This window comes from Canis lupus, chromosome 29, assembly GCF_003254725.2.
Source record: "Canis lupus dingo isolate Sandy chromosome 29, ASM325472v2, whole genome shotgun sequence".
Classification (NCBI taxonomy): domain Eukaryota; kingdom Metazoa; phylum Chordata; class Mammalia; order Carnivora; family Canidae; genus Canis; species Canis lupus.
Window position 1 is genome coordinate 37,980,206 of NC_064271.1, and position 25,220 is coordinate 38,005,425.

Consider the following 25,220-nt stretch of genomic DNA (forward strand, 5'->3'; position numbering starts at 1 on the left):
ACACGGAAAGATGACTGGGAAGGGATAAAGTTTAAAAATAGAGCAAGAAGTTAACCAGTTAGGAGCTGTAAAGAATATGAACTGAGAGAGTGTGGAGGGTACGAGTCTAACAATGCTGAGCACTCAAGAGACAGTGAGGCTACCCACAGAGTAGGGGCCCCCAAAATACTTTTGGAATAGTTTAACATCATAGAATTCAAAAAAGACACTAAAACTTATGGTTAAAATCCAAATTCTATTGGATTCTTTATAGTACTTAACTCTATGAATTTTTTTTTAAAATGCATGTGTATTTAGTGTGGCTGTGCCATTGTATGTGCTCAGAGCTTCCAAGGATCCTAGTGAGTGACGAGATTTGTTGCTTAGGCAATTTAATGATGGTACTGGTGCCATCAACTGAGATAAGGAGCACAAGAATAAAACAGATTTTTTTGAGGGGGAGTTTAACGTGGGGATTTTAGAGGTTGAAGTGACAGAGGGCCTTCTAAGCAATCATGCCCAGTAAGATCCAGCACCTAGCAGTTGGGGCTGGTCATAGAGAGAAATAACCTGTCTTACATCTGGAGCGTGTTTATGAAGTACCTTCATGTGCATGATTGTTCAGAATGGACACAAAATAGAAAATACAATGGTAAACACAGAAAAAAGGGGAGGCTTTTTGCTTGATCATCTAATTACATCTTAAATCATTTTGATTTGATTTTTAGGTAGGGAAGGCTTTAGGATTTATAAACTGTAGTGGCTCAGCCAGTCATCTAAAAAGGTACCACTCGGGATCCCTGGGTGGCTCAGTGGTTTGGCGCCTGCCTTTGGGCCAGGGCATGATCTTGGAGTCCTGAGATCGAGTCCCACGCCGGGCTCCAGGGAGGGAGCCTGCTTCTCCCTCCTCCTGTGTCTCTGCCTCTCTCTCTCTCTCTCTCTGTCTATCATAAATAAATGATAAATAAATATTTAAAAAAATAAAAATAAAAAGGTAGCACTCAGTCTCCTAGCCATCTTTGTTACGAGAAGCATGTAAGTTTTTTGCTTATGGCTCATTTTACAGTTGAAAACCACGGAAAAGGGCTTGACCAACTAACCCATGAAGCCCTCAAACTGCACAGGACCAGACACATAGTAGTTATTTAACAAATATTGAATTGAATTCAAGTTGTGACGCAACAATGGGTTTTCACACTTCTAGACATCAGCTTTCTGGATTTTCCATGATTCCCATCATCATCAAATATAAAACTCAATTTTTTAACAGAATATTCAAGGCCCTTCCTAAATTGGCAATAACACACCTTTCTTAGATCTTTCCTAAGTACAGGCATACCTCATTTTATTGTGCTTCATCCTCTTTTCTTATTGCATTTCTTATAAATTTATGGCTGGTGGCAACCCTGTGTCAAACAAGTTTATTGGCACCATTTTCCAAGAGCATTTGCTCACTAGGAAGTGTCATGTTATGGAAATTCTCAATTTTCAAACTTTTCCATTATTGTTATATTTGTTGTGATCTGTAATCAGTGATCTTTGATGTTGCTATTTTTTTTGATGTTGCTATTTTAATTGTTTGGGGGCACCACCAACTGCACCATATAAGATGGCAAACTTAATAAAAGTGTGTGTTTCTGACTGCTCCACTGATGAGGTGTTTCTCTTTTTCCTTCACTGCAGGTGTCCCTATTCCCTGAGACACAGCAATATTGAAATTAGGTCGATTAATAACTCTATAGTGGCCTCTAAGTGTTCAAGTGAAGAGAGGAATCAGACATCTTTCATTTTAAATCAAAAGCTAGACATGGTTAAGCTTAGTGAGGAAGGAAGGCATGCTGAAAACAGGGATAGATCGAAACCTAGGCTTCTCATGACAACAGCCAAGTTGCGAAAGCAAATGAAAAATTCTTGAAGAAAATTAAAAACGTTACTCCAGGGGCACCTGGTGGCTCTGTTGGTTGGGCACCTCACTCTTGATTTGGGTCATGATCTTGGGGTTGTGAGATTGAGCCTCACATTGGGCTCCACGCTGGACAAGGGGCTTGCTTAGGATTCTTTCTCCCTCTGCCCCTTCCCCTGCTTGCACTTGCTCTCTCTCTCTCTCTTTCTCAAAAAACAAATAAAAAATAAAAGTGTTATTCCAATGAACATATGAATGATAAGAAAGTGAAACAGCCTTATTTTCGATATGGAGAAAGTTGGATTAGTCTGGACAGAAGTCAAACCAGCCACAACACTCCTTAAGCCAAAGCCTAACCAGAACAGGGCCTTAACTCTCTTCAATTCGATGAAGGTGGAAGAGGTGAGGAAGCTGCAGAAGAAAAGTGTGAAGTGAACAGAGGTAGGTTCATGAGGTTTAAGGGAAGAAACCATCTCCATAACATAAAAGTACAAGGTGAAGCAGCAAGTGTCGATATAGAAGTTGCAGCACGTTTTCCAGAAGATCTAGCTCAGATTACGTAGGAGGGTGACTACTCTGAGCAGCAAATTTTCAATGTAGATAAAACAGCCCATATATTGGAAGAAGACATCATCTTGGACTTTCTCAGCTAGAGAGGAGAAGTCAATGCCTGGCTTCAAATCTTCAAAGGACAGGCTGACATTTTTGTTGGAGGCTAATACAGCTGGTGACTTGAAGTTGATACCAGTGCTCCTTGACCATTCTGAAAATCCTAGGGCCCTTAAGACATGCTACATCCACTCTGCCTGTGCTCTATAAAGGGAACAACAAAGACCATATGGCAGCACATCTGTTTACCCCCAGTTTACTGAGTATTTTAAGCCCACTCTCAAGACCTACTGCTCAGAAAAAAGGGATTTCTTTCAAAACATAACTGCTCCTGGTCATTCAAGAGTTCCAATGGAGATATGCAGTGATTAATGTTGTTTTCATACTGGCCAACACAAGGTCCATCCTGCAGCCTATCAATCAATCAAGGAGTAATTTTGACTTTCACATCTCATAAGAAGTACGTTTGGTGAGGCTATCGCTGCCTAGATAGTGATTCCCTTGGTGGACGGGAGCAAAATAAAGTGAAAAGCTTCTGGAAAGGATTCATCATTCTAAATGCCATTAAGAACATGCATGATTCATAGGAAAAGGTCAAAATATCAACATTGAACAGAAGGTTGGAAGAAGTTAATTCTAACCTAAAAAAAAAAAAAAACTGATGGAGGAGATAACTGCAGATGTGGTGGAAATAGCAAAAGAACTAAAATTATAAGTAGAGTCTGAAGATGTGACTAAATGCTGTAATTTCCTGGTGAAGATGCTATAAAGACTGCCAAAATGAGGGGCACCTGGGTGGCTCAGTGGTTGAGAGTCTGCCTTTAGCTCAGGTCATGATCCCAGAGTCTTTGGATTGAGTCCCGCGTCGGGCTCCCTGCATGGAGCCTGCTTCTCCCTTTGCCTATGTCTCTGCCTCTTTCCGTGTCTCACAAATAAATAAATAAAATCTTAATAAAAAGACTTTCAAAATGGCAACAAAGGATTTAGAGTATTATATCAATTTAGTTGACAAAGCAGCAGCAAGATCTGAGAGGACTGACCCCTATTCTGAAAGACGTTCTACTCTGAATAAAATGGTATCAACCAGCATCACATGCTATGCTATAGAGGAATGTTCATGAAAAAAAAGAGTTAATCAATGCGGCAAACTTAATTGTTGTCTTATTTGAAGAAATTGCTACGCAAACCAAGAAACAGATTCTTAACTATAGAGAGCAAGCTGATGGTTACCAGAGGGGAGGTGGGTGGGTTAAACAGGTGATGGGGATTAAGGAAAGTATCTTTGATGAGCACAGGGTGTCGTATGTAAGTGATGAATCGCTAAATCCTGCATCTGAAACTAATGTTGCACTGTATGTTAACTGGTTGGAATTTAAATAAAAACTTGGAAAATGTCAAAAAAAAAAAAGGAAAAAAGAAAAAAGAAATTGCCACAGCCATTCCAACCTTCAGCAACCACCATCCTGATCGGTCAGCAGCTTTCAACATCAAGGGCAAGACCCTCCACCAGCAAAAAGATTATGACTCCTTGGAAGCTTAGATGATGGTTGGTGTTTTTAGCAATAAAGTATTTTTTAATTAAGGTACATACATTGTTCACACATAATGCTGCTGCACACACTTAATAGACAACAGTGTAGTGTGCACGTAACTTTTGTATGCATTGGGAAGCCAAAAAATTAATTTGATTTGCTTTATTGTGATAGTTGCTCTATTTGCAGTGCTCAGGAGCTCTCTGACGTAGCCTGCACCTGTCCCCTGGTCCTCCTTATCCCCAGATCTCTAGCCAGAGTTCTCACCATATATGCTATGTAATTTCAGATCTCCTTACCTTAACTCATTGCCTTCTTTTCCTTCCCCTCTCCCCTTCCATTATGCCTGTAATCTCAGTAGTGTGCTAAAATTACTTTTTTGTCTTTCAATAATTTCTCAAATGTCTCTGCTGTAGCCATTTCTAACCACCCTTGCGCTCATAGCAGGAATAATGACTCCGTCTTTGGATTTCCTACATAAGTTGGTTTATAAATACATAAAGCATTTATCACTATGCATTATGGTTAGAGCTCATTTTCTGCTAGACCTGAGTCTTTTTGAGAATAAGAACCATGTCTTACTTCTACCCTCCTCCCTTTCCCACTGTGATACAACATAACTGCTCATGGAACTGAATTAGGCGTGTTTTCTATGTGGAGTCATTGGCCTCTGGACAGGAGGGAAGCCCTAAGCACCACTCCCTTTCTAGTGGAGCCTCTTTTCCTCTACTCCCTTTCTTGTCTTCCCCAGCTCCCAGCCTCTGTTTGAGGAGAAGATGGAGTCAGAAGGAAATACTGATGGAGTCAAACGTACCAGCTTTCTGGTTGAAGGAGGCACCGTGGCAACACCCTCCAATGCCTCTTCTACTTGTGAGCACCAACTTTGGTACCAGTGAGCAGCTGCAGCTAAGATGGAGACAAATGGATCCAGAGACTCCTCTTGAGCCATGAGTCTAAGCCACGTGCTCAGCCCAGCTGTCCCGGTTGCTTTTCGACAGGACATGGGGGACCAGCCGACAAGAATTAAGGCAAATTTAAATTTAGAATTTGTCCTCACTGATGAGTTCATGGCTTCTTGGGAGTCTCATGTGGAAAAAGACATGGGGACGAGAAGTAGAGTTGGAAGCTCTAAGTCCCCTGATCTAGTATCTTCTAATACCATTAAAACTAACCCTCATTCCTAACAGCACAATAGGGCAATTGTATTTTGTGTATTAAGATTAGCATATTTAAAAATTCCTCTGTTCTCTAACTTACCTTGGCAGGTTCAATCGTTTCAATCCTTAAGTCTCTTTCACTATAGAACCTTGTAGCTTAGAGTGATTCAATGGGGTCCCAATTGGGATGCAAGTGATAATAGTCAAATCATGTTCTTTAGTCACTTTTTCTTATGTGTTTTCCTGGATTTTTTTAAAAATTAATTTTTAAAGAAAATACACTGTTTTTGTTTTTTTGTTTTGTTTTGTTTTTGCTGGTGCTTATAGAGTTTCTTTTTGGGGGAGGTTAGCAATATTTCAAATCTTCTATCATCTTCCATCTGTTGACTCTTACTTTCACTATGAGCTCATGAAGGTAGAGAGATCTCGTTCTTACCTAAATCAAATCTAACACAAAACGATCATTATTCTTCAATGTGCACATTTAAAGGGTGAAGTTATAGTCCCTGTTCAACTTTTATGTGTTTCTTGATCTGATCTCAAATTTATCAACATTTCAAGCAAGGTGCTACCTAATTTTGATGGATACACATGAAAAGGAAAGTGGGTCATTCGCTTCAAAGCTGAAGCTATAGGCTATTCATGCGCTGCACTGAATCCCCATCCCTTTTCATGTTTCAAGTTAAAAATTTTAAGCAGCCACATGTTTGTCATTGTAATTGATACTACAGTGCTGCCCTCCCTCAGCTCTTTCATCCTCAGATGTATATAAATATTCCCCTTGGCCCATGAGTTTCTGTTTCTTTCATGGATACCCAGTATTCGTGAACTGGGCGTGCTGTCCCTAATAATCAAAGGCTGCAGACCACAGTGAATAGTACCTGGGCTTCTTTTTCACCATGTGGAACAAGAGCATTTGTTGTTGTTGCATATTGTGTTTCTGGACAAAGTCCCTATTCCCACTGTAACCAAATCAAATGAGCTTGTGGTTGGATTTTATTCATCCGAATTGCGGTTAATGCAGTCCTCAGCTGTGGCATTAGTTATGGCCTGCCCAGGACTGCTGAAGAGTCGGCTTTGTGATTTACCTGACTCAGTATGTGATCAAGCATCTCCATTATTGGAATAAAATGAAAACTTCCAAGATCATGGTCATGCAATAGAGGAAACAATTTTGCCTCAGCACTAAAGCTCAAATGCTACACTAATCTACAGTAATTCTGTTATTGCATTTGGAAGCAATTCCTTCTATTCACTCAGAGATAACTGTTACCACATACAATAGGCTGCCTCCTGCCTTTTCCCCACAGTGAGCAAAATACACTGTTCATCGCAAAGAAACCCAGCAGTAGTAGGCTGTAGTGTTTGTTTCTGTGCGAACGAATGTGCGCTTGAAGATCATCAGGAGGCTTGGTTTGTATTTCAAGGTTAGAGTGGAACACATGCTCAGGGTGTAGGACACTCAAGCAAAATATGCACGCGAGGAGATTATTGCCTTCCCCAGATTTTGGTGAGAAATCTAATAAAAAATTATTTGATCCCAATAGTCCCACCAGCACCACTCTGGCTCAAGAACTGAGCTGCCTGAATGGCTTCAGGATCATTCTGCAAAGGGAATTATTTGGTAAATAAACATTAACAGACTCGTTCTCTGTGTACTAGTATGGATTGGACTTACTGATTGTTCACTTTGCATCCTGAGTGTAAATCTTGCTTGCCAGATTTAAACCAATCGCTCTAGGTAGAAGAACATTCATTTTGCTTAAGAAAATAAAATCCTTAACTTTCTAAGCTTGCAATTTTGACATGAGTATTTTTGCATCAGAAAATGCTCCTTTCCGTATCTGTCTACAAACTGTCACGAGGTGATATCCTATCTTTCCTGACCACCTAGTGTGAGGGAGGGATGGCAATTTGATAATTAACAACAAATACGAGATATATATTAAGTTAACAGCACTTCTACGTTTCTGCCATGATCAACTTCGTCTGACTTTCTGTTTTATCAACCTTCTGTGACAAGTGCATTATGGAAAGACTCCTTTTAAAACATGATTTTGGCCCTTCCTCATAAAACAAAGCAGATCATCTAGAAATGGCAGGTTATTTTACACTTGGCATCGTTAGGTCTCTTAGTTAAAATCCCTGTTAAATGTTAAGCATTTAGGCTCGGAATGTGATTCTTGTCACTGTATGGTGTCGGCTTTCATGCAAACAAGCTAAAATAAACATGAGCGATGGAAAGCTTATAACTGGAGAAATCAATAGTATTTGGGGAATGTTAAAGAGGAGGAGTTGAATATCCATGCCAAGAGCATTCAAGGAATGAAAATCCTCAGCTAATCACCCCAGACATCTTTGCTTGATTTGATTAAAACATATGTTTTAAATGACGGGATCTGTAGATTTAAAAATAGTAGCAAGTCAAAGTACAACTCAATCCTTCCTAAATTGGGGAAATGAGGTCATAATGACTATTCGGAGAAAAGAGCTAGCAAAGGGCATTGCAAAAACTACCTTTTCCATCTCTCCTCCTGTGTTTTCCTGAGTCTATGGTATTGAAAGAGCCATTTCCCCCCAGTTTTATTGAGATACCCTCGGCAGACGGCACTGTGTAGATTTAAGGTGTACAGCATAGTGATTTGACCTACATTTGTGAAACGATTGTCACAGGAAGTTTAGTTAACATCTGTCATTTCATGCAGACACGAATAAAGAAAGAAAAAGAAAAAAAAAATCTTTCCTTGCAATGAGAACTCTAAGGATCTGCTCTCTTAACAACTTTCAAACACGCCGTAGAGCAGTGTTAGCTAGGGCTATCCTACTGTACATTACATCTCTATATTTATTTATATTGTAACCAGAAGTTTGTACCTGTTGGCCACTTTTCCCAGAGCCATCTCTGAAGTGGAGTGACATCACTATATCCAGTGAAACAAAGTGGGAGGGAATGTTACGTACCTCAACACTAAGAAGCGTAGCGCATCTACTTTATTGGCAGTGGGGAACCCACGAATGTTACTGACCTTTAGAGGCTTTGTTTTCCAGGATAAAGACCATCAGATTTCTTTTCTGTCTGTATGAGACTATCTCAAATCCTTAGATTTTGCTGAAAAGCTTGAAATTAATTGCTCACTGACATCTATGCGGCAAAAGCTGCGCTGTATTGATATTCCAAGAAAGTGCAAAGGTTTGAAAATGAAGTATTCGAAATTTGATTTGAAATTTGAGTATTTGATTTGAAATTTAAGTATTAAAAACCTCCTCCTCGTGTATCCTTCTTGTACGTTCTTGGCACCTAAGCAGGTATGTTTCCCCATCCTCTGCTAGTCAGGGCTGTTTCCTTGCGTAGATCATTATGTAGAATTCCCACTTTTCTTTTCAGCTACGGTCCTGAATATGCCACCCAGGAGAGGCAAGATGAGGCTCACATTCCAAAGTCATGAGCGTGGAAGTGGATACTTGGAGGTTTAATGTGGTGCCATAATCCAGCAAATAGTGTAACATGTGACTCAGGCATTTGTACGTCTAAACTCTTGACATTCTTCCTTTTGAACTTCGCTTGTGCAAATGCAAGGGAGCAGGAGAGACAGAACCATCCACTGAGGAATATCATTACCACGTTTGGCTTGGTTCCCTGCCTCCTCCACTCCACCCTACCCTAACTTTTTAGTTAGGAAAGTTAAAGCTTTTAAGTAAAGCTTGAATACTCGGGGAGACAAGTCCAGAGGATTTTTTTTTTTTTTTTTTTGACTGTCGCTTCGCAGCTTGAGTTGATAATAAGTATCCCTGACTACTGTCAGCTTTAGAAGATCTGTCATCCATCCTCATCTCCTGGATGAAACACCACTGGCTGTATGTTTGAAAGCCTTGTTGCTTTCTGTTCTCAACATTTGGACTCGCTTCTCACACATGGTTATGGGCATTGAGTTCACGCTCTGAAAACCACATACTCTAAAGGGTTTCTCATTAACTTGAAGGCCCAAAGCAATGATTGATACCCACCCCCCCCAAACAATGTTGCTTTTCCTACCTTTACAAATATCATTAAAATAGATCTCTCATATGTAAATATAACTTCTCTAGCAAAACTTTTTTGGGTAACCATCTGGAATAATACAGAAATGCTCGTATGGGATCATATGTTGACCCCCCTTTCTCTGATATCTTTGGCATCCATATCCAAGGTAAACCTGGGAAGTGTTGCCTCCTACGTTCATCTGTACTTTCTTAATTCGGGTTATTAAATACATGACAACTACAAAGCTTTTGACAACTATAATAAAGACACTGATGTATTGGGAAGGTTATTTTCGATAGTGTTAAAGACACTTGTTATGACACGATTATTTTAGGCACCACATGTATACTTTAAGGGAGAGTTTGTGAATTTAAATTCTTGACAAAATGTCCAGGGTATATTCAAAGCAAGAAAAAGAATAACCCAAGTGGCTTTCTTTCTCCCAGTTTTGGATGAAGGTGGACACAGGGGAATCTAGTGTTCAATTCTTAGGGAAAAGAGATATTTTAATGTGCTGATTTTTTTTGTTATTATTTTCTTAGTTAAGTCAGGTTTGAAGAAGCAAACATGCTACTTGTGTATATTAGTAGTTATTCAGCCGCCATGACCTGACTCATACTATGTGAGTATATCCTGTTATATTCACCATTCTGAGAAACGCTGTTCTTACATGAGAGAGCACTGAGAGGAAAAGCCAAAACCTTCCCAGGATTTTCCAGAAGGAGTGTGTTTTTCTCTTCCAGTGTAGTACTTAATATATGCTGAGTCCCACATATGGATAGATACAGATTTTGTGGGTTCTAAAGCCACATTATTTGGGGTAATCTCTTTGAGGAAAAGATTACAAAATTAATAACTATTCTTAATATTTAAATTTTGCATTAGAGAAAAGGCACAACAAACTATAAACTTTAAAGAGCTGACACAAATACCACAAAATCTGGGAAAATGGCATTATTTTTTACTAGTTACGTGAATATCATCTCTCTGTGATATTTCTCTATATATTTGGGCTGCATTCTTTAAAGGCCCCTTTAGAGAACAATGTGCTATCATTTTCTGCAGAGAGAATAGGATATCTCTGCAGCTGTGCCAATGCCGTGCCATAACAAAGAAAATGAGTAGCGGGGGGAATCGTTATGGAAAGGGACACTGGTCTTAACCAATTGCAGTTAAAATATCTTGTTTTTGCACACTTTACAAAAAAACTTGTGGCTGTATGAACATGAGCATCTCTTCATAAAGCCTTAGATGGACCCATGCAAGTGAGGTGTCCTAAAGCCTTACTACTCTGATGCAACATCCACATCTGGAGTCAAATGTTATTTTAAGATCAATATATACATATATACCTAATTTATTGAGATGTAATTCACATCTTATAAAATTGATAATTTTAAAATATACAATGCAGTGAATTTTAGTATATTTATCCAGTTGTGCTCCAATTCCAGAACATTTTCATCACCCCCAAAGGAAACCTTGTACCTATCAGCACTCATTCATTCTCCTTTCCCACTAGTCCTTGTCAACCACAGCATTAGTCAGGGTCCTCCAGACAAACAGAACCAACTGGATGGTTGGATGGATGGATGGATGGATGGATGGATGGATGGATGGACATAGAGGTATATAGAAAGAGATTTGCTGTAAGAGATTGGCTCTTGTGGTTACAGAGACTGAGAAGTCCCATGACCTGCCATTTGCAAGCTGGAGGCTCAAGAAATCCAGTGGCATAATTCCAGTCTAAATCTGAAGGCCTGAGAATCAGGGGACCGATGGTAAAGTCCCAGTCTGAGTGTCTGAAGGATCGAGAACCAGGAGAAGAGATGCCATTCCCACAACTCAGTTCTTGAGCCACAGTAGTGCGGGTGGGATTACTGGAATTTTTATTGTAATATGTTTAATCAGATTGCTTCTTCTTGCATCATCTGAATAGTTTCTAAGACCTTGTCCACTAAATCTAAGTTACTGTTGTTTTTACTTTTTTCCTGAATGAGGAAAATAATGTTAAAGAACTTTCCAGAGCTCGTGTTTGAAAACAGGTCTATTGATTACATGGCGCTAAAACATTCTCTGCAAAGGTACGGCTTCCCTGTAACACTCAGAAGGGGAAGCCCACACCTCCAGATGCTTTTTCGGAGGTTCTGAGAGGCCTCAGACCAAAAAAAGACCATGCCACACTGCACCGAACTCTGCTTTTCAGCTTTCAGCTGGGAGTATATTCTTTGGACTATAAAGTGGAAGATAACGAAATCTGGAGAATTAGTATTTTTATTTCATTACATTCTTTAAGTTCGTACGTATATCAAAGTACTCTTCATATATGTTTAGCTCAAATTTTAAATTTTATTTTCTTATTCTATTAGCTTTAGAAGCACATTTTTTTCTTAAGCTTATTGAGTTTTGTTTTCTTATACTTTTCTTCCTGAATATAGAAACTCTGCTTAGCTTCTTTCATGATTGACTTCTTACCTACCACCATGAGTTAGACATTATTAGGCCCTTAATTTTGCATATGACGAGATTAAGGTCAGGAAATGCACGTACACTTACAAAGGTTATACAGCAAATAAGAATCAGATCTGAGATCTAAAGTTGCTCTTGACCACCATTCTTCCATGATTAACATTTCATCTCAAAGCCATGTATGGTTAACTTTCTTTTTCTCTTCAAGTATACATTTCTTTTAAATTAAAGTATAGTTGACACACAATGTTATATTAGGGTCATTTGACGGGTGGTTTAACTTCTTAAAGCAGAAATCCAGAGAAATTCTGTGCCTCAATGTACTAGGCATAACAGTGCTAGAATTCTTAAGAATAGAAGTGTCTTGGCCTGTAGTGATGTTATGTCACGTGACATGAGACATAAAGATTTTTGGCTTAGGTGACCTCGGTCACATTACAATTAACTTGCTTTTAGATGATGTTTCTAGAAATCTTTCACTTATTTAAATTCTTAATGATCAAGAAAAGTAACAACTCCGTATAGACAGAGGCTTCCTTGATTTATCTTCCCTGAACACTCTCTCTTAAATACTAAACTATTTGGCCAGGGATTCAAACATGGTTTAATTAACAGCATTGTAATTTAAGTGGAATATATTTATACAAAACACAAGAGGACAAAAACAGCAAGTCTATATTTTCAGCTCCAACTCATAGCTTGAAGTCTAGACCAACATTTATAAACCTATCTATCTCCGAAACTCAACAAGTGTTAGCCACTTTGATCCTCTTTATCCAAATGTTTCCCTTGTTCTGTAATCATTGTCCCAGTGACTGGCACTGCCACCCACCCCGCGCCCAAGCCCGAAACCTAGAGACCGCGTACACTTCTTTCTATATTTCACCCCCTTGATCCGCCTGTTAAACACATTCAACCAATCCATGTTCATACTTCTAAACAACACGTATTTCATTTTTTCTTTTTATATCTGTGCACAACTGCTGCCTGGTTATGCAGCTTTCACTGCTATTACTATTCCTTTTCTTCCTCGATCTCTTCAGTTTAACCTTCAAATTTCACTTGTGTGCCCCACCCATTCATTCTCTGCACTACTGTCATGGTTAGCTTTTAAGAGTTCAAATATGTTCATACAAAATTATCAAAGCTAAGAGACAAAATTAAGAATTCTTGACATGACGTTATATAGCCAACAATTATTTGGTTACTGATAACTGCCCACCCTCACTACCTCTTGTTCTCCCTTAATTATAATCAAGTCTCTCCTCAGGCCATGATAGCTTCTAAGGATGAAGAGGGTCACGTTTTTAGTAATCATTTGTTTTACCAATTTGTGTCCACACCTGCTAATTTCTATCCCCTCTAAATCCTTGCTGAGTACTTTTTCTGTGTATCCTTGAGACTGTCCCATATGAGCTCATGGACATTCTTTTTGGCTACAACTACCACATAGAAACAATTCTGTTGCTTTTAATCCTTCCCAGTGGGAGAACATTCTTGTCCATGTCAAGAATTCTACTTCCCAATGCTTCCCAATCTGCCACAGATTCCCCCAAAAATCCACTGCGAAGTTTGCTTTATTTGTGATCCTCCATAGACTGGTGGTTGGTATTTAGGTCTAGGCACCTGTCACAAGGTCTTGTTCTGCTATTCTTGCCTATAATTTCATCAGATAATTTCCCCAGGTTCTTTCTCTTTCTTTTCTTATCTTTTTTTTTTTAAACTTCTCTAGGAAACCACTCCTTATCCCTCACTCTTATTGGCAAACTCTCTCTGCCCACTATGAACACTGGTACTTTAGCATGCATCTTACTTCCTAGCCTTCATCATGTCCCTGTCTTTGTCTGATTTCACCATAAAACCTCCAGGATGGGCACCCTATTTGTATTCCCAGCATCTACCACAGTGCCTGGAACACAGGACGCACTCAATCAGTGTTGGTTAAGTGTACCAAGAATATCTTTTCCTGTGTGCACACAGAAAAGCATGATTTGGGGAAAAATACAATTTGTTAACTTAAAAAAATGCTGCCTATTTTCCCTAGTTTTGTTTCTATTAAAAACTTACTTTGTATAAATTCAAATGCTTATTTTTTTAAGTATCATGATTGTGTGTCAGATTATAAACTGTAGGATAAGTTAATTTAGGTGACTACGATCATGAAAGAGACTCTTTACATTCAGTGATATGAGTCCTTAATTAGACATCTCATTTCTCAGAAGACCTAACAAGAAAAAAACAAAGAATAAGAAATAAGACAGAATTCTGGTTTTGTTAGGAAAGAAATTCAAGGAATCTGTATTTAATCAAAACATCCAAACAATCTCCAGATACTGTCTGGCAACAAATTTAGGATTTGCAGAGCTGAAATGTTGATTTGCTTTGCTATAAATATTACCTTGATGAAAGACAGTTCTAACCCTGTCTTCTACCACTTTATATCTGATAAGAAAGTTAATATTGCATGTATTTTCTTAGGAACTCATTGGATCTAACCTTTTTGGAAATATCCAGAGAGACATAATTATTCAACATGAAAAGAACTATCCAGATTTCACATGGAAAATGCCTACAAAACAAAGGTGCAAAGAACCGAGAAAGAACAAGAGTAAAAATGTTCTTCAAATCTCAGGACCAATCCAGCAGCCTTATGAAAAAAAAAAAAAAGGAATTTCTTTTGATGTCAATGAGAACTCCAAATTCTCAAGTTTGGGCACAGAGCCCATTCTGTGATATGTTAACTAAAAGAAAAATTTCCTTCTCCAGGCGTCTGCCTTCCTTTTTCTCCATTTCCATGGCAAGCTGTTTCAAGGTGCTTCATGAAAAGCTTCTCAAAACCAATGTGTTCTAAAAGCCACAAGTTTGATGACTGATGAAAGAGCCACAAGAGAGAGGTTTTGCATCTTTTCTTTAACAGAGATCTTGAAAAGCCAAATGACTGGGAAAGAGCATGATTCATCCCCTGCAAATGCTGAAACGTATGTTTAACTGTCACCTACTGCATTTTGCAGCGATACCTATTCAAAAGCCACCCAAAATATGCAAGTACCGTTCTGAGGAGGGAGAAAAAAAAACTGAGTCATGATAAATCTCTTACTGAACTTTCTTTCATTTATGGAAATTGTGAGTGTTTAAATGTTACAAATACTCACATTTCTATTCACATTATGTGAAAACTCATACAGTAAGTCTTCAACTATACAGAGCTCCCTGGAAATGAGTTATTCTGAACAGCTGAATGTTCCAGATGGCTTGGGGTTAACTCACTAAGTTCCAGCTAGAATGTAGCAACTATCTCCAAAACAGGCCAGGTTTTATCCATCTAAAATTTTTCAGAGCATAGACCATGCTTAAGAGATCAGTTAAATGTCACAAAGTGTATTCTAAAGTGTACACAGTGTGCACAGTATTTGGTACAGTTCCCTACACAGAGTAAATATTCCAGGAAGTAGGAATAATTATTGTTACTGCTTCTTTGATCACAACTATAATTCCTAAAGATTCTTAATCTTTCTGGTCAACATGGTATTAGATGACTGCATCTTTTGATCCTTGGGTCATTTGACTGAAGACTGTTTAAAACAGAAAACGATTAAGTGGTTAATTTGGATGGATGAGGTATGCCGTAAACTTTTGGGTCCTCCAAAAATCCATGTATTGAAACCCAGACCTCAGTGTGATGGTATTTGGAGGTGGGGCGTCTGGGAGATAATTAGGTCATAAAGACAGAGCCCCCATGAATGTGATTAGTGCCTTTATAAAAGTCACTCCAGAGAGATTTCTCACCCCTTTCATCACGTAAGTATACAGCTACAAGATGTCCCTCTAGGTACCAGGAACCAGGCTCTCACAGACCCTGAATCTTCTGGCATCTTGATCTTGGACTTCTCAGGCTCCAGCACTGTGAGAAATGTTGGTTATTTATAAAACATCCAGTCTATGGTATTTTGTTACAGCAATCTGAACAGATGAAGACAGAATATGTGGTGTTACACCACGGCTTCCTGTGACTCAGCACCTGCAAAAGAATTAAACAGCAATAGTCAGTGACTCTGGTATTACCCAGGGCAGATTAGCCGATGCTGCGTTGATCCATCAACGTGTTTCAGAATTCTTCCCCACGTGAATGCCTATTTCTTCTTCTGAGATTATCAGAGTTTTCAAGATTTCTTTCCTGTAATCATTTTGGAGAATTATGCTTACATCTGAGTGAATACATAGAAAAACTGATGATGCAGGAAAGAGAAGGCATGACTGCAAGAATAAAGTCCTAATGGAGATGTGAGATGGTTGGCCTCAGGTAGCGATCAGACCATTCTTCCTTTATAAAAAGAGTTTCTCAGGTCAACCCATTTATTCAAAACTGGGCCTGCCATCAGGAATAAAACAGTAGCCAGAAAATAAATTTTGTGGGCAGAGGATGAGACAGTTTTCATCTGGTTGTATCTCACTTACTAAGGAAGTATGAAGTCATCAGCTGGGTTTTTAATCACAGAAGATTGAGGAAGGAGAAAATGTGAAATAGCTGTCTGAAAGAGTGAGAAAAAAATCTACTGTGGAATATGGGTGGAGCTTTAGTGCCTGCTTGATAATTTTGTCATTCACTCTACTAAAGTGTGACTAGTGGTTGTGGTCATGAATTATTTGTGAATATAGTTTATAGATGCTGATCTTGCTTTGAGTCAAGAGCTAATTACTTAAGCAATAAATAACAAGTCTAGAATTTAAAATTTCTCATGAACATTCCAAAACGGAGACTTTCATTTAAGCTACTGCCATATATTATCTCAAGTTCCTCAGACATTTCCAGAAACATAAAAAGTAATTTGAAAGATTCTAGTCACAGCCAATAAAGAATAAAAGAGTTCAGAATATCCCAAATTGCACAAAAACTCGAGATTAAAAAAAATCAAACTGAAAATACTTTTAAAAATAAGGAGAAAAATAAAGAAAAAAAATTAGCTTGTTGAGAGGCTGGTTGGAGAAATGTTTTTTTCATCTTCTTATTAAAGATGGATACGCAGTTGACTTAACAGTTCTCTCCTTTGTTTAAGGAGAGATTCAAGATTCTTCTTGAATCACTTTCCTAATGAGCAAGGAATCAAAGAAATGTAGCAACACTGAATATTTACAGTTTTACGCCAATCTATCTATATGTATTTTAAAGCTTCAGTATATTTAGTACTTTTAGTGATACTAAAAGATCTATCATTGAGTCCTTCAAATCCTACTTAATGCTTTCTCTGGATTTAGCAAAGTGCAATTTACCAAGTTCCTTCACTGAGACTGTTGTTATTGTTGATTCGATGAAGTCGGTCATGGGTTTAAATTATGGCTCTTTATTATAATATCTATGAGGCACTGAGTAATTGATTTGGCTTCTCTAAATCTCTCATTCCCCTCTGTAAACTGTGGGTAGGATTCAAACTTAACTCATAAGATTACTGTGAGTACTGAATGAAAGAAAATATTTAAAGCAGGATTCCTGTCACTTAGAATAAACAAATGATAGCTGATACATTATTGTATTTTTCTATATAATGCACACAAAGAAAGCCCTATGCAGGGATGCCATATTGACATATTACAGATGAAGAGAGGGTGAAGATGAGTCAGGAAGAAATGTGCCTTCCAGGAGGTTCTGTGACCACGGAACAGAGCTTGGGTATCAGGCCCATAGTAGACTCTTCGACAGAAGACTGCAACACTGAAGCTACCTATTGACTCAGTAGAATGGTGGTTGTGATCGTTAGCCTCAGATCACCCAGAATGACATTTCAAAAGAAAATTTATCCAAAAAAGAATTTAAATATATCCAAAGCAGACAGAAAAGTACAATTAATCTCTGTACCTTTTGTTTTGTTCTTGTTGAATCTAGATTCAACAATTATTAAGATTTGAAAATGTCATGTTTTGAAATTCCTCCCTCTAATGACTGTACATTTCTCTATGGAAAAAAACACAATTTCTGAAATAATATGTGAGTTAAATGGAACAAATTAAGTAGTAGTCATGTATTATTCAGGACATATTTACTGTATTCCTCACATGTATCAGGCACCATGCTAAGTGTTGGCCTGGGATGGTGATGAAGACAGACACCTCTCTGTCCTAGGAGAGATCTATTTGCTTCGTCACAACCAAGGATGTCTCAGTAAGTTCTAGTTCTCTCATTTATGCAACTCATCAATTGTTCCATAGTTGCTGAGGGGGGGAAAAGGGGATTATTCATCTCAAAGTGGAAAACAGTAAGAGTATCTGACACCCAAACTTAAAAATATATTATCAGAATAGTTACTGCTAAAGACTAATTCGGCTAGCTAACAAGTGCTACTTTCACTTTCGTGATTGCTTTTCAAAAAATTTCCATATTCATAACCTATTCTGCTTTTATATTAATAGTAAATCTAACCAGGCAGTTCACTAAGATTAAATGATTCCAAATTTCCAAAGATCTCTTCAGATTATCAAGCATATTGGTATCTTACAAAAGCATAAATTTTAAGCTTTACTAGAACACCGACAAAATTGTTGTGGTAACAGTGGTACAAGTGGAGATACATCATTCAGTATCTTGGATAATTTTGGGTTCTTCTAGTTACTAAAATACCAAAGACAATCCCAAGCTACAGAACCCTCCAACAGTTTTTCTGTTCTATTCGGAATTGCTATACGATTGCCCATGGGAGAGCTGTGGCTTGAGATTGATGCCATATTGTCTGTTGGGAGGTCAGCACCATTATTTCCCTTCATCCCGGCTGATCTTTGTATCACTCAGGCTGAAGTCTGAGAACTAGACTTCTCAGATATTGTCAGAAGATCCTTCCAATGAGAGGCAATCCATGAAACATGGAAGGTGGAAAGGAAGGAAGCCATATTATCACTTTGGCTGCAATGGGCAGATATGTGGGTTTGGGCAGGCATGGCATATTTGCATCAGTTTTCAGGTATCTTATTCTGAAATCATTCACTTCACTGTTGGAAGCAGTGGTGATTGATGTAAGTTTCTGGCAGTTTCTGTAGCTTCTTGCCTTCACTAATTCTCTGTATCAAATCCTTTTCTATTTATTTCACGTAGACCGAGAGGTTTCTGTTTTCCTGACAGGACATAGACAGATAAATTATTTCTATATTAAATCAGAGGAGATGAAAATTGGGAAAAAAGTAGATCTAAAAACTCAGTAGAAGTGTTTTTATGATCGTGTCATGTTGATCTTTCATTTGAGCACATATTAGGTGCTTAATAAGTACTTCTTGTATCAATTCTAACTCGCTAAAAATAGTATTTGGATAAATTCAGTATTGGGAAAGACGAAGCCCACAGATGTGAATTTTAAAACAGGAATAAATCCATTTTTAGAATATCAAAGCAGGGACATATAATATTTTCATTTTCATATGATTGGATTAATAAAGCTGATAAAAATAGAAACATCAACTTTTAAGTAAATGCCTATTTTAATGTTTTCATATTTTATATTATAAGACCTCATAATATTGGCAGGTCTTTGTGGGTTTTTTTTTTTTTAAGATGTTTTTCCAGATTGTATATCAACTAAATAAATGATAGAGTATCTTACTACTATTCAGAACTGGAATATTATCAACTTAAAATGATTTATTCATCTAGGGATACTATTATTTTATATCATTAAATAAAAAATTCTAGTAATAGATGTGATCAAATCTACATTATACTTTGTTTGTAGAGAGGTTTTATTAATTGAAATTAAAAAAAAAAATTGAAATTATCTTTGCTCACCCTCCTGAATTAATAAAATGTGGCTGACAGTCATCACAGTCTTACAGGCCACAGTTGTTAGGAAAAGATGGTTGCTAGGATACCTTCATTATTTCATCGTCATGTTACACCAGTCTATCAATTAATAAAGAAACACTCAAGTTAATTCTCAGTCACATTTATACACATTCTTAGCATATGATTTCGCTTATCTCCAAGTGACATTTCTCCCTCTAGCATTCACCTTCTACTCCATAAAATATTAAACATGAGGTTATCACATCAGTTTACAAATTACAGCAATGATGCACGTCTTCTACTTAACCTTTCCATTCACTTTCCATTATGGTGAAAGTTCTTACAGCAAATACCCATGCAGAGAGTAAATTATTTTTTCTACTTCTCAGATTTATTTCCAAGAAAATTGATGCCTGGGAAAAAAAATACATGTATTGAATTGATATCTTTAGTCCTTTTTAGCTCTTTCTAAGGGGAAAAGTGGGGGAGGAAATCCCTTTGAAAGTCGGTCCTGCATCTTTAGATATTCATAACTATTCCCAGGTTATTGCTTTACATTTTAGGGTTAGATTCACAGAAGATGTCCGGTACAGGGTCTTATAAATACATTTTTTATGACTATTACATTGCAGTCAGAATCACCACATACTGCCTTGAGTTGCTACTTGAAAGGGCATTATAAAAATAAATATAATAAATGAAAATTGTTGATAAAATAAATTCATCTCCTTTATTCCTGCCTAATTCAGTGCCTACGAATTCCAGTTTATGCTACCAAAAGAAAAGAAATTACATTATCTTTTTGAAAAAATGAGAATCCAACATGTCCTGAAAATTGTCTGGCAAAAGAGAAAATACTGATTATAGACAATATGTAAATATAGAAATTTCATCAGGAGTTCATTTGGTTTTGCTCTTTTTAAACAATCCCAGTTAAATAAAAAGTATTGTTAACCTCGCTATACAAGGAAATTGAGTATTATATGGCTAAAGTCGTTTGCAAAGCATCATTTAGTAAATTCAACAGTCAAGGACAGAATTAAAATTTCCTCATTTCTTCATTTTTACAATAGTTTTTATCATTCCTTCACATTTAATGGTTAATATTTGCCTTTAACAGTTTTACTCAAATTATATACCAGTAGAATGCAAGAAAAGGGAGGGGGGAACCCAGGACACTGAATTCAAGGCATAGATGACTCAACTTTTAAAATTGTTTTTAAGCAAAAAAAACAAATGTTTTTAAGCAGTTCAACATATTTTTATATTTATATGTAAATACCTCAATGGTGATTGTATCAAAACCCAAACTGACCATCCAGATGTAATCTTTCAAAAAATTTGCCTGTGCCAAAGACTGTACACAGCTGTTTTCAATTCACTAAAGTATATGTGTGGTCCTCCTTTCAGGTCAAAGAAAAATATCTTTCTCTTTTTAAATTTCCATGTGTGGTTTGGCAAATCGTATAGTTAATGTAAGAATATTTTCATGTAAAGTAATCGTTTTTATCAATCTTTGTATCCTAAAATTAGGGTTAAAACCATCTTCTAATGAAATTCAGGAAATTAACTAATTATCCGATGTTTTATCAATGTCTCCCAAGTGTTACTTACGTATATTCCGAGTGCCATGCAACCAGATTTTTTTTTTTAACTCTGAGAATCAGAAATTTAAAGAATGTAACAGTAGACTAAAGTCCAGGATTTCTAGTATTTTTGATGTAATAATTAGATTCAGAAATATTTGCGTTTCATATTGGTTTCATTAGTTCCATTTTTATCACAGAGCATTTGATTTTTCCTTAGCAAAATATGATCACATGTCACTTCTCAGGGTCCTGGCTCATCTTGATGTACACTTTTGTCATATACAACATTTTACTAATTATACTCATTAGGGCATTAAAAAAATAATTTTCCCCTAAAACAAAAAAGGCACTGGGTGGTGACTACGCTTCCCTATGATTTTGGCAGGCTTACCAAAATCTAAACACATTGTTATTTTCTTATAGATTCTACTCTTTGTTTTAAATTCATCATGAATCCTCCATCTGAAAATATTAGAGTAAGGTAAACTTCAATGTGAAAAATCCATGTTTTCATTGACACATTCCTCTTTATTTTAGAACATAAAAAATATTTGAAAATTGGATCCAACAAATGATTATTGTTAAAAGTTATAACCATGAACACATCCTTTTTCAACTTTTCAAATGGCTTCAACCACCATTTTCTCCAGATACCGCAAATATAGCTTTGTCCTTTATGTGGAAGAGTAGACTCTCATTATTTCAAAATATTAGTCCCTTCTTTTGCCCATTTATTTTTCTAAAATTCTTTTTTTTACCATGTTGCTAGTCCTTAGGGAAGAATTGACTCTCTTTTTGGTTATTTCTCCTCAACATAGCCATAGTCCAATTATTCTAAGCTGACATGATGTATTCCACAATGATATTTTTTCCTATTCAATTCAATCAAATATTTATTAATGACCTACTATGTGTCATAGACAATGAAGGTAGACTATTCGGCCTACCCCACTCTACTGTAGATACCACTGTTAAAATTTGTTAAAATGGCACATTTGACGCTAAATCACCAATTCAAATTTAAGTGGATGGGACCAACATTGTTTCCACCTTTGGCAGATGTGAAATTGCATACACTCATTTAAGTTCACTTCATCATTCAATTATGAGTGTGTCCCAAGTGATACCTCCAGCTCATCTATGCCTCAGAGAGAATAAACTAAAAAAGAAAAAAAAGAAAGAAAGAAAAGAAAAGAAAGTCAGTAGATGATGAAAAGACATCTTTACAACCTCCCAGGAGTGTGCATGATCTGTAGGGGAGAGTGGATTATTGTTACACACAAAAATCTGGAAAACTATAACAGGAAATAAGAAAGAATGAAGGCCAAAAGGAGGGGACGATGAAAATGTCCAGGAAAAAAACATTTTTTTACTTGGTTTATAATTTTGATTCTATACTACTAGTAAAATATTGTAGAGCTGTAACTCTAGAAATTATAGAATTCACATAAAGAATTCACATAAAGTCAGTGTGAAGGCTCAATATATTCAAACAAGGATAATGTACTTCTTTTGTAAATTCTCTACTGAAATATACATTTAAAAAAAACATGCAGTATATACACTGTATCTGAATATTCTGCTTGGATATTCAGAATTCAAAATCATACTTGGTCTCTGAAGCTTCACCTACTGTGCTGAATACTAATATGGGAGCTCTAATGGGAAGCTGTCTCCACGCAGACTCAGGATTCCCCCTATCCTCTCAGTCTGTTGTATTCATCAAGAGGCAGTGTCTGGGCTTTAAATCTCTATTTCGGCAGACTATTTCAAAGAGATGACATTCTTATTCAAACTCTAGGCTTAAAAGATGCTGGAAATTGCCCAGACTTTGGGTAAAAAGAACGGAGACTTTATTTCTAATGCTCTCTGGAGAAGCATAACCTTTTACAAGCAATAATTTACTCAGCAAACAGAAAGGGAATAAATAAACTCCCCAAAATACCTTTATTAGGCAACATAACATTATAAGCATAGCACAGTATCAGTGGCTTTTCTTTTATGTAAACGATGAATATGCTGTGGTCGTGGTGAAGGTGAACAGTACTTGGCCGTAGCAAATAGGGCCATGAGCCCATTAATCTAAAATCGGACTATGGCCCTACAGGATACTCTCTGTGCCACACTCAACTATGGTGCATTATTTTAGGAAAGTTAGGGAGCAGCTGCAAAAGCCAAGAACCATAAGACGCAGGCCTAACTTACAGCTCTCCACATACTAATATGATTGCTAGTTTTTAAAAATCGTTGATTCACTTCTAATATTATATGAAATCTATGCCAAAGGTTATAAAAAGGTATATTCTCCTCCTTGGAAATCCATGGCTTGCAGTTAAACAGATGAAAAAAAATAAATCTTAAAAACCATATGTCTGAAAATACATTACGTGAGGAATAAATGTTAATAGTCACAAGTCCCACAATTATTTTCTTGTGTAAAGTGTGGATAGCGGAGACAAATGCCCTTTAGATTCTTTCAAGATTCCTGTTGATGCCCTCTTATCAAGAAAGACATTCTCATTACTGATTCTTCAAATATTTCAGAAGGATTTTGGCCCTGGATTGAGTCTCCTATTGTTAAGATGAAGAAAATAAAGTATAGAAAAATTTTATTCAACTTTTATGTTCACATACTTATTCAGCGATAGAGTCGGAACTCAGAAAATACCTCGGGTTACCTGACATGGCACATTTATGAATTCTGTAACTCACACTAGACTCAACAGAATTTTAAAAGTGTAATTATTTTTTCCCTTATCCTTTCCTGCCAACACTTGAAATGAATTCAACTGCAGTTGCATTAGCAGCATGGACCTGGTGATAGCATACAGAAGTATGAAATTCAGAGAAACTAGGAGGAACTATATGAGATCCTACGACATTTCTTCTAGTAAATTCTCTCCTGCTTTATTAGTCAAAGAAAAAAAAAAAGTTATTTGCTGCTCTACAGCATTTGGCCACATCAGAAGACTCACACCTATGAGAATGATTTCTGTTGCCTTGAAAAAATATTTCTTAAATCACACATAAGTGTGGCTTTAAAAAAAAGTCCTACTTGTCAATCAACCCGGAAATAAACATGAATATTCATTTGCCACTCATTTGAAACCCTGAACTTTTGGACTTCATGTAGCTCAAGGCTTATTGTTTTACAACATGCTTGTGAGAACATAATGAAAGGAAAATTATTCATCTAATTTGGGAGAAGTGGCTGCCACATTTTGGTGTGGCATGTGGCCTTTCTATGTACACAATGATGCCCTGCCATGTACCAGCTTTTCAGCACTGGCATGTCACCTGGCCTGTGGCATCTCACATTCTCATGTTCTCACACTTGTGTTGTGGCCCAACCAACTTGTGTAAGCCAAAGCCAAAAAGCAGGTGGGGCACATGCTTGAGAGAGGCTGGAATGGCAGGCCACATGCCTCTCCAAGTGCTGTAAACACCAGGGTTTGTTTGGAAATTTCATCTCCTGGTTACAGTAAACAAGACTTGCTGGAGCATCCAGCAGAGAAGTGGCATGCCCTTTTCTACAAAAAGGAATTTTCAGGAAATAATATAAGCTATTAGCGAAGTGCAGAATAACTTTTCAAGTCACCTATTTATACTTGAGCTCTTTAAATGCAATGCAATATAATGTAAGGCAGTCTGATATCTTATGCCATAATTTATGAAATGACCTAATTATTCATATTTCTAAGGTTCAAAGAGCCAACCTTGGAGGGTTAGTTCCTGTGAGCTGCATGGTGAAGGAACACAGCTCTTAGGTTCTGTGCTGTAACTTTTTAAACGTAAATGTATAATATTTTTGTAGGAAAAGATTGAGTTACAGCAAAGCATAATGATGACCTTTTATCACATCCTTGCAGCTCTAAAAAAAAGTTATTCTATTCTAAATTTAGAGAATACAATTTCTACAAAATCATTCTCTTGTCTAATAATTAAAATATAATCAACTACATAAAAATGAGATAATGTCCAGTACTACCAAAGGTTTCACCCATGTACAAAAACTCCAATAACTCTTGTCAGACTAATAAATAGCCGTGACACAGCAGCTTGATTTCCAGGGTATTACCAGCATTGAGACATTAGCATAAAACTATGTACTATTTAGCTCATGATTTAATGATTCAAGATTAAGATTCCGTGCTTTTAAATTGGATTATATGCTCTTTAGAATTTTTGTTTCTTTGTTCCTC

At 37.0% G+C, this 25,220-nt stretch overlaps 1 long non-coding RNA gene across 1 annotated transcript in view; it reads right to left on the reverse strand.

The window, feature by feature from the left end:
- Positions 1-19,500, reverse strand: part of LOC112650822 (uncharacterized) — a 36,808-nt gene extending 17,308 nt beyond the window's left edge. Inside the window, exons 1-2 of the long non-coding RNA XR_004810549.2 lie at positions 19,433-19,500; positions 15,457-15,688 (exon numbers count right to left, since the gene is read on the reverse strand). This is a non-coding gene — a long non-coding RNA (uncharacterized LOC112650822). The remainder of the gene's footprint in view (positions 1-15,456; positions 15,689-19,432) is intronic.
- Between the last annotated feature and the right edge of the window lie 5,720 nt (positions 19,501-25,220).